Source organism: Cyprinus carpio, chromosome A6 (assembly GCF_018340385.1).
Source record: "Cyprinus carpio isolate SPL01 chromosome A6, ASM1834038v1, whole genome shotgun sequence".
NCBI classification, from domain to species: domain Eukaryota; kingdom Metazoa; phylum Chordata; class Actinopteri; order Cypriniformes; family Cyprinidae; genus Cyprinus; species Cyprinus carpio.
The window spans coordinates 31,534,734-31,544,664 of record NC_056577.1 but is presented as its reverse complement, the minus strand read 5'-3'; the positions used below and the strand labels follow the sequence as shown (position 1 = coordinate 31,544,664).

The window sequence follows — 9,931 nt, the reverse complement described above, 5'->3', positions numbered from 1 at the left end:
CAGGTTGAATCTCATATAACTTTCAAAAAAAAGTTGGTTAAATTAATTTGATGAGTTAAAGTAATGAAAAAACCTATGATGTATATATTTCACAGTGTAGAAGTGCTGGTAAATGAGGCATTTTTTGCTTGTTTAACTCCTGATCAGAGTTCAGGCGACCCTAAGAAAACAAACTCATCATGTAAAGAAAATGCACTTTTTATGCACAACAATTTATGGATTTACATAAGAAGTACAGTGTCAGTATCATGTGAAGTGAATGAAAGAATCTTCTTTGCAGTCTTTATTAAATCATAAACAATAAAACATTAATAGTATAACAATAACAATGAAGTCAAGAAGTTTAAACATAAATCATTTATACATTATTAAAACACAAACACACAAATCCCCCACTCAAATACAACATCACCATCAAGCAATACTTTATTCACAGAACTGCTGCGCTCCTCTCATATCTCTGATTCACAGACTGATCGGTGTCCAAAAATAAAGAAAGACGCTTCCGTTTGGTGCTCGACTTCAGCATCTCACCCATATATTTGTCTTTGTGTCTCTTCAAGCTTTATTCAGAGTAAATAGATAAGCTATGTCTTTAATTTCATCATGTATATATATAAAGGTAATTCATACGGGGTTGAATAACATTCTGTTAAATACATTCATTTGGATCTGTTTATTATTCTTGCAGGTTTTTGCTCAATGTTTTGACCATTAAACCTGGTCTTCGACTTAAGAAAGCTTTCGGAGCTGCTGCTGATGAATCTGCACATGAATCTAAACTCTTCAAAATAAAGCATCTTCATTCACATTTACTGTTCCTTTAACATCCTTTAAACACCACAGGTTTCTTTATAACGTTAGTTATAGTTCTTCACAGCCAAAAAAAAAAAAATTTAATATTAATACTCGTAAACCTAAACCTTTATTTTTAAGAGTGAAGTTTAAGGGAAAAACTCAACCTTAAAGGTTCTGCTTCATGAAAATGGTCTAATTTCTCAAATTTATACTCCGATTTTGTTCATCATCATATCTTCTAATCAAAACAAATTCACGTTCCTGGTTGATTCATCGTTGCATTGTTAAGAAAACAAACATTTGTCTTCATGATCATTCATGATACTTTCAATCCGTCTGTTATATAGACTCTATATTTTCATCATCATCATCATCCAAGCATGTGGAGTCCGATGGCATGTTGACTTTAACTACCAGTGAGTTTGTGAAACCCTGATCAGACCGTTAACAGGTTTGTCATTAGCTATCAGATCTGAAGAAACCACGAGCTGGTTTTCGTCTCAGCATCAGAACCGTCAGATCCATTCTGAAAGACATAAGCAGGATCAGTAGAAAAAACAGTCTAACAGTCGACGGACGAAAACGGACAAAAGCAATAAAGAAATCAATATTAAAGTGGTCATCGGATGCCCATTTTCCACAAGTTGATATGATTATTTAGGGTCTTAATGAAAAGTCTGTAACATAGTTTGGTTAAATTTTCTCAATTGTAGTGTAAAAAACATCTTTTTTACCCTGTCAAAAACAGCTCTTTTCAGAGCACGCCGTTTGGTAGCATGTTCCTTTAAATGTTAATGAGCTCTGCTGACTCCGCCCCTCTCTTCCAAGCCGCTCTCTGCAAGACTGTTTACTTTAGCCGATTCATCGTGAAACTTGCTAATTAGCACATTATTGGAAAAGGCGATTTGCAAAGATTCATTTAAAATCCTTATTCTTACTTCTTCTGTTGGTGAAGCTGGATCATGAATGATTCGCGCAAACATAGACGCATTTCTGAAGATCGGAGGACATTCCCTTCAGAAACAAACGTAATCCTCTGCATCTTCAGTGCCTCAGATGTCGGGAGTAAATGACTGCTGTGTTCATTATTACATCCAACAACAGAACACCTCAATCACTCAGGAGTAGGGATGTAACGATTCACTCAACTCACGATTCGATTCACAATTTTGATTTCACGATTCAATTCACGATTATTATTATTTTTTTTTACAAAATGAGATTTAAGACAAATTATGAATTAAATGTGTCCTTTTATTATTGCTTGGACAAAATGCTGCACTTTTCTTTGTGAAATTGAAATATGACACTATAATAATATACTAATATAGCACTTTTGGTTTTGATTGCTTCTACAGTCGCTTTAGAAAAAATGTCTGCTAAATGACAAGATTTAAATATAATGTAAATGTAAATAACAAAACTAAATTTTAAATGTAAAACAAGCCCCAAATAAAATAAATAAATAACACAAATAAAATAAATCTCTATAAATAAACAAAATAAGGCTTTGTCTGTGCAACCACTGCATTTTAATCTTGATCCAAACAAAGATGCTGCATACATGCAACATGAGCAGTTTTTAAATCTAAATTAGACTGTATAATTACGAAATTTGAAGTTTAACTTGAGTTTTGTGAAACTATACATAAAAATATCTGCATGAAACCGAAACAGCAGATGAGCTGAACGAGACGCAGATTCACTCTCTGCCAGCAGGTGGAGCTTAAAGCGTTTCCTTGGTTACCACTGTAAACAAAGCACTTGTGAACACTGCAGCAGGTGGAGCTTAAAGTGTTTCCTTGGTTACCGCTGTAAACAAAGCAGTGCTGCACTTATGAACTTTAATATGCTTCATACAGAGACAAGATGAAAAGAAAAATACCATCTAAACTTTTCTAAAGTTTAAAGTAAGTTCCCCTCAGAAATACATTCATATAAACTCCTGCCACTATATGAATCGCGATTGTTTAGCCTCTCAACCGATTTGAATCGTCACATATTTTCAACCGGCTCGCGGTGAATCGTTACATCCCTACTTAGGACTCATTCTTGTCTACATCTGCTCCGGCGGTGAAACTCAGCTCACTCAGTGTCAGCTCACTCAGGGCGGAGCTAAGGTAAGACACCAGTCCAGTCTGTGCTGAAATGCTACTGTCAATCAAACTATTGTGGGAGGGGCCTGTCTGTGTGACGTCACTGAGATCGGCTCGATTTAAGAAAGGGGTAAAGATTTGAGCAGATAAAAAAAAAAAACACTGGGTGGATTTTTATCATTATAGGGTGGTTGTGTTCTGCCAACACACATTTCAGTTCAAACAATTTGTAAAAGTGCATGAAGCATCCGATGACCCCTTTAAAAGCTGAACGGATTAGAGTGGTTCTTTCTATATACAAAGAAAACATAACGCTTTGTGAAGTCCCAGCCGCTTCATCCCAAATACGGATGTTCGCTCTGAAAGTTGTAGTCCGGACAGACCTTCTGCACCAGCTTGTAGTCGATGCTGAAGAAGGAGATGAAGATGCAGATGACTTTGAAGGGTTTGGCGCAGACCAATGACAATTGCGACTGGGTGTTTTCGGTGAAGCAGGTCTGCGATGGATCGTAAAGACAGGGTTTGGGCTTCTTGGAGCGGTCCGTCTTCTCGTACTCGACGCGACAGTTGAAGGTTTTGACGTCTTTGGGGTCGACGGTGGACTGGTGCTGTTGTGGAACTGGGATCTCCGGGAAGAGGGTTCTGGAGGACCTCGAACTCCACGATTTTGGACGGAGGAACGATGCTCACCGACACGTTCCCGAGACTGGAGGAGTTGTGGCGGAAGTAGACTGTAAACGTGCCGTTGACGTGGTCCACGATCTTCCCCGTCACCAGCAGGCTGAACTTGAGCGTCTTGACGTTGAAGTAGAAGTCGCCCCAGCCGAAGATCTTTTTAGTCTTCATGGAGGTTTTGAGGGAGGGCTTGCGTTTGGGACGGTAGCCCGTGTGATCCAGGAGCTGCGACTGGTTTCGCATCCATTCGTAGGGGTTCTGGAAGCTGAAGGTGGGCGGTTTGGGCTTCGTGGGCGTGTGGTCCAGCGTGGAGAATATCCTGGAGGTCTGGTGTGGAGGTTTGACGCCTCCTGACGGAGCGGGAACAGAGTACGGGAGGCTCTTGAAGACTGTGCCGGACGGTCCCTGCTCCAGGTAATCCAGAGATTTGCCCACGTGTTTCTCCAAGCCATGCACCTGCGCACACACACACACACACACACACACACACACACGGAAACATCAGAATTTAAAAAAATTACAAACACAAACATTTGACTTAATTAGGACTGCGATTTGAACTAATCATTCAATATTTAGTTAAATATGACTTTTGGTAACACTTTATTTTAAGGACCTATTCTCACTATTAACTAGTGTGGCTTATTGGCATGCAGTGTTAGTAGTACTAGTTTATTAGTACTCATAAAGCACATATTTTTCTGCATGACCATATTTTAGATCCCTTTATCCTACCCCATAAATAAACTTAACAATTATCTTATTAATAAGCAATAATTAAATTTAATTAAATTAAACATTTAAATACATACATATAATAGTTAAATATTTGAACAAAGCAAATTATTAAATATTATTTAAAAAAAACATTTCTGTATTTAAATATTGTAATTAGATTTTAAAGATTGTAAGATTGTAAGACTAATTAAGCTTGATTTGATTTTTGGAATTTAAATATCTAAATATATTACTTAAAACATAAAGACATCTATAAGAATATTTCATTATATTCAAACATTTCAACATTTAAATATAATGATTAAACATGAAAAAATCTTTTAAAAATAATGAACAAAGATTTGACTGAAATAAAAAATAAGACTTAAAAAAGAATAAATAATTAAGGAAATATTTAATTATATTTAAACATTTAAAATTTTACATATAATATTTAAATATTATGAAAAATATATTTTTATATATATTATATTTAATATATATTAAATATATATTAATATTAAATATTAAATATATTTAATATATTTAAATATTTTTATATGATATATATATATATATATATATATATATATATATATATATATATATTATATATATATATATATATATATATATAACAAAAAAGATTTGATTTATGAAATAAGAAATTATAAAGATGATGACTGTAAAACTAGTTAAGCTTGATTAGGTACTGTAATTAATAAGTATTTAAATATATTAATATAAAATTTTAAAATAAAGCACTTATGATTAGTATGTTTAATTATATTTAAACATTTTAATTTTATAATTAAATATTTAAAAAAAATTATAAAGATATTTAATTATTGGATTTAAATATAATAAGTCTTTAAAAATGAAAAACAAACATTTGACTGTGAAATATGACCAAGAGATCAGAGCTAATATGACTTCTGTTTGTCACACTGGAAATAGAGGTCAGGTTGAGTGCAGTGCATTGTGGGATACAGTGTTCAGTTCTGTTGGTTATTTTTCAGTCACCTGTCACACTTTCCTCATGGATAAAATCAAACCATGCGCTACAGATTGCTTTTAAATATTTCTCCAAATTACATACACAATATATTATATACCATAATGTAATCTTATGAAAAAAAAACATTAATCAATAAATCAGCAGTGCATTGATTCTGTGATGTGCTCAATCCTGATAGATGCTGAAGACAGAAACACTGAATAAACACCAAAAACAATTGGATTTTACACATGTACTATTAGAGTGAAGAAATGATTATCAAAGACTCAAGAAAAGCACATGTACTGCTTCAATCAGAGTGGATCAGGATCAATAACACGCCACACATCACATCTAGAACATTCTACAGAGAGACACTTATTCTAGAGCGACGTTCATAATTCATACGCTGTCTCTCGCCCATCTCTCCGGGACATTTCTATTTTTACAGTTCATTTCATGTTGTTGTAGCTGCTCTATTTACACAGTGAAGTGAGCTGCAGATCAGTGCTCATGTCACTGTCTTTAATCCAGTGCGTGTGAGATATTAATAAAGACTGATTGACTGGAAACAGAGAGGCTTACAGTATCTGACGTTATTCTGTTCTCATCATCAGACACACACCGGCACATACTGGAAAACAATAGAGAATGTCAAGAAAACCTTCATGTGTGTGCAAACACACACACTCACACACACACACACACACACACACACACACACAAACTCATGACACACACACACACACCACTCTCTCTCACGCACACACACACACACACACACACACACACACACACACACACACACACACACACACACACACTCGTGACACACAAACACACACCCATGACACACACACGCACACATACACACACACACCCATGACACACACTCTCTCACACACACACACACACACACACACACACAAACTCATGACACACACACACTCTCTCTCACGCACTCGTGACACACACACACACACACACCAATGACACACACTCTCACACACACACACACACACACACACTCATGACAGACACTCACAAACACACACACAAACACATTGTGACACACACTCACTCACACACACACACACACACACACACACACACACACACACACACACACACACACACATTGAAGTGTAGAAACACTCACACACACACACACACACACACACACACACACAAACACACACTCGTGACACATACACTCACACACACACACACACACTCACACACACAAACAAACACTCGTGACACACACACACACACACACACACACACACACACACACACACACACACACACACACACACACACACTCATGACAGACACTCACAAACACACACACAAACACATTGTGACACACACTCACTCACACACACACACACACAAACATTGTGACACACACTCACTCACACACACACACACACACACACACACACACACACACACACACACACAAACACACACTCGTGACACATACACACACACACACACACACACACACACACACACACTCATGACAGACACTCACAAACACACACACACTTTTTGTCTTGCAATTAAATTTTATTTTCTTATGATTCTGAGTTTATGTCTCGCAATTCTGACATTTTTCATGCAATTCTGACTCTTTTTGTTTGTGATTTTGTGTTAATATCTCAAAATCTTTTCTTTTTCTTGCAATTACAAGTTTATATCTCACACTACAGACTTTTCTTCTCGGAATTAAGAGTTTATATCCTGCAATCCTGAGTTTGTATCTTGCATAATTGCAAAAAAAAATAAAAAATATTCAAAGAGTCATAACTACCTTACATACTTCTCAATTCTTCTTCAAATTTTCAAACTTGGTGCATCAAGACAGATCAGTGACACCAAACATCTTTGTCTCTTGTAATGAAATACCACAACATGGCGAGTTTGACTGTGTGCATGAATGAAGATTTGTGACGTACAGCTTCAGTGATGAGGTCAAAAGAGCAGCAGAGCCCTCCTACACCTCTGAATAAACATCCCATCACACACACGAGCCGCTCGTCTTCATGACAGCTTCACCTGACTCCTCCATCAGTCTCCAGCAGCTGAACACAAGCATGTACAACATTCATCAGTGTGGCTGCTAATGTATTCAATCAGTAAATGAATTTGCTGCGCGTGTCTCAGAGCGATTGATTAAAGCGGTGTAAGTGAGGGACTATTGAACACTGACAGTACAGATTAGAAAAAGAGCTGGTGACGGATGCGTATCGACTGGAAGAGCGTTTGAACAGTCGTTGCTCACTTCAGTGCAGAAGTGCAGCTGTAATGCAGATTATTGAGTGCTGCTTTGAGAAATGAAACACGACCAATAAACAAATCAGAGTCAACACAGAAACAAACAAGACGTCTTCATCTAACGAGTTAAAATGGTGTTTTATGGTAAAAACTCAGGGTTTTATTTCAGCTAAGCAACATTTCTAATTTTCATTAATTTACCTTGATGTACTAAAATAACTAAAACTTAAACTGTAAAAAAATTCTATAAAAGAGCTATACTGACATTTGCAAAACTCAAAAACTAATAAAATTGACAAAAATGGACAAGAAAATTACTAATGCTGTAACTAAAATTAATATGAAAGCAGAAAATATTAATATAACATCTGATTCAAATATTAACAAAAACTATAATAGTATCTAAACAATACTAAAATAATGCTGGTTAAAATTAGCGGTGGGCACTTAAATCTTATTTCACAACAGAATAAATCACAATATGGTTATTTTCACCATGAACTGAACCCAAAATGGTTTCATATTTTTAATAATATTATTTAAAATAAAATTTAATAATTTAAAATATTTTATTGAAGTACTTACATAAATATAGTAATAATATAATAATAGGAGTATAATTAAATATTTTTTTTCTGTAAACACAAACAAAAATATTTGATTATTCATAACAAATGGAAAACAAAAGACTAAACAATTAAACTACAATGCCATTAAAATCAGTAAAGACATTTATAATGTTACAAAAGTTTTCTGTATCAAATAAATGCTGTTACTTTGAACTTTTTATTCATTTGTGAATCCTGAAAAATAAAATGTATCAGTTTCAACAAAAAAAGCTTTGATCACAGAAATAAATTACAGTTTAACAGATATTCACATAGAAAACAACTGTTTTCAATTTCAATAATATTTCATATTTTTTACTGTATTTTCTTATTATTATTTTAAATTAACAGATTTAATTTTTTTTTCTCCATGATTAACGGCATACATATATTAATGTTTTTGTTTTAGTCTAAAAATAAATGAAAAAATTTAAGAAGGAGGACTTGTATTTTGTAAAATCAGATTTATTTTCCCCTAAATTCTGGTTTTTTTTCTTCAATCTGAGTTTAATGATTAAATACAAATTCATTATTAAAAATTGCATCTAATAAAGTGAATTAATAAAATTGTAATGTAATCAATCTTTTAATATGTAATTAAAAAATTAATTTACAACAAAACATTGCCTTTTTATTTTTTGTCAGATAAAGGCTCACAACAGAACTGTTTAAATTAAAACATGGATGAAAAAAAATTTCCTATATTATTACTCTGAGAAGTACATTTTGGTGTACAATAATAATATAGTTCTATCATAATTTCTTCAAGTTAAACTGGACTTTTATTGTGTGTGTTTGTGTTGAATCTGTGTGTGTTTGATGGCAGGTTTGTGTCTCTCAGAGCCGCTCTGGAGATATGTTTCATCTTCCAATTAATTAATATTAACGAACGGAACTTTATTGTAAAGTGTTACCAAGATTTTCTTTATGCAAAATATAGAGGCCTGCTTTAGAACCATTAAGATTTTTCCTACATTATTTTCATGACAATTATACATATCTAACCCCTCCTGATTTCTAATGTGAAAAATAAATAGGGTTTAAATTCTTAAGTATTTATACCTCATGGTATGGACTGTTGTACTGCTGCTTTAAATTCATGCTGATTTCAATGATATAAAATAAAACTGACAATAAAAAACCCAAATGTAAAAAAATAAAAAACAGACACATTATTTGAGTAAGGTGAATTTGGCTGAAAAAAGGCATTATTTTGCAAAATATCTGAATCATGCAAAAATGTGTTTGATTGTCTTTCTGCAAAATAATATTTTCAAAAAAAAAAAAAAAAAATACAGTACTGAGAATTTGGCTGAAAATTTTGACTTTTTTTTTTTTTTTAAATAAAAGAAACTTTAATTATGAAAAAACAGGCTTCATTCTCTGTCTGCAAAATATTATTATTATTTTTTTTTTATAGATATTGGGCAGAAATGTTGGATATGCTGTTGTGAAATTCACCCAATTGTTGTTATAAAAAATAATTTATTACAGTAATGAAAATCAGCATTGACATAAAAAATAAGATGTGTTAGAAAATGAGAATGTATGTTAAAAATGTGATATTATTTTGAAAAAAATCTTAATCGTGCAAAACAAACTTCATTCTCTTCCTGCAAAATATTATTTCTTCTTTTTGTTTTTTGATTTTGTGCAGAAATGTGACCTGCTATTCAGCTTCACACAATTGCGCATGGTATTAAAAAAGCTGAATTTCATCCTTGAAGACAAAACACAAACGGAGTTCATAACGCCGC

General features: G+C 33.7%; 1 pseudogene; it reads right to left on the bottom strand.

The window, feature by feature from the left end:
- Nucleotides 1-3,040: 3,040 nt before the first annotated feature.
- The window catches only part of LOC109108422, a 7,081-nt pseudogene continuing 190 nt past the window's right edge, over nucleotides 3,041-9,931 (bottom strand).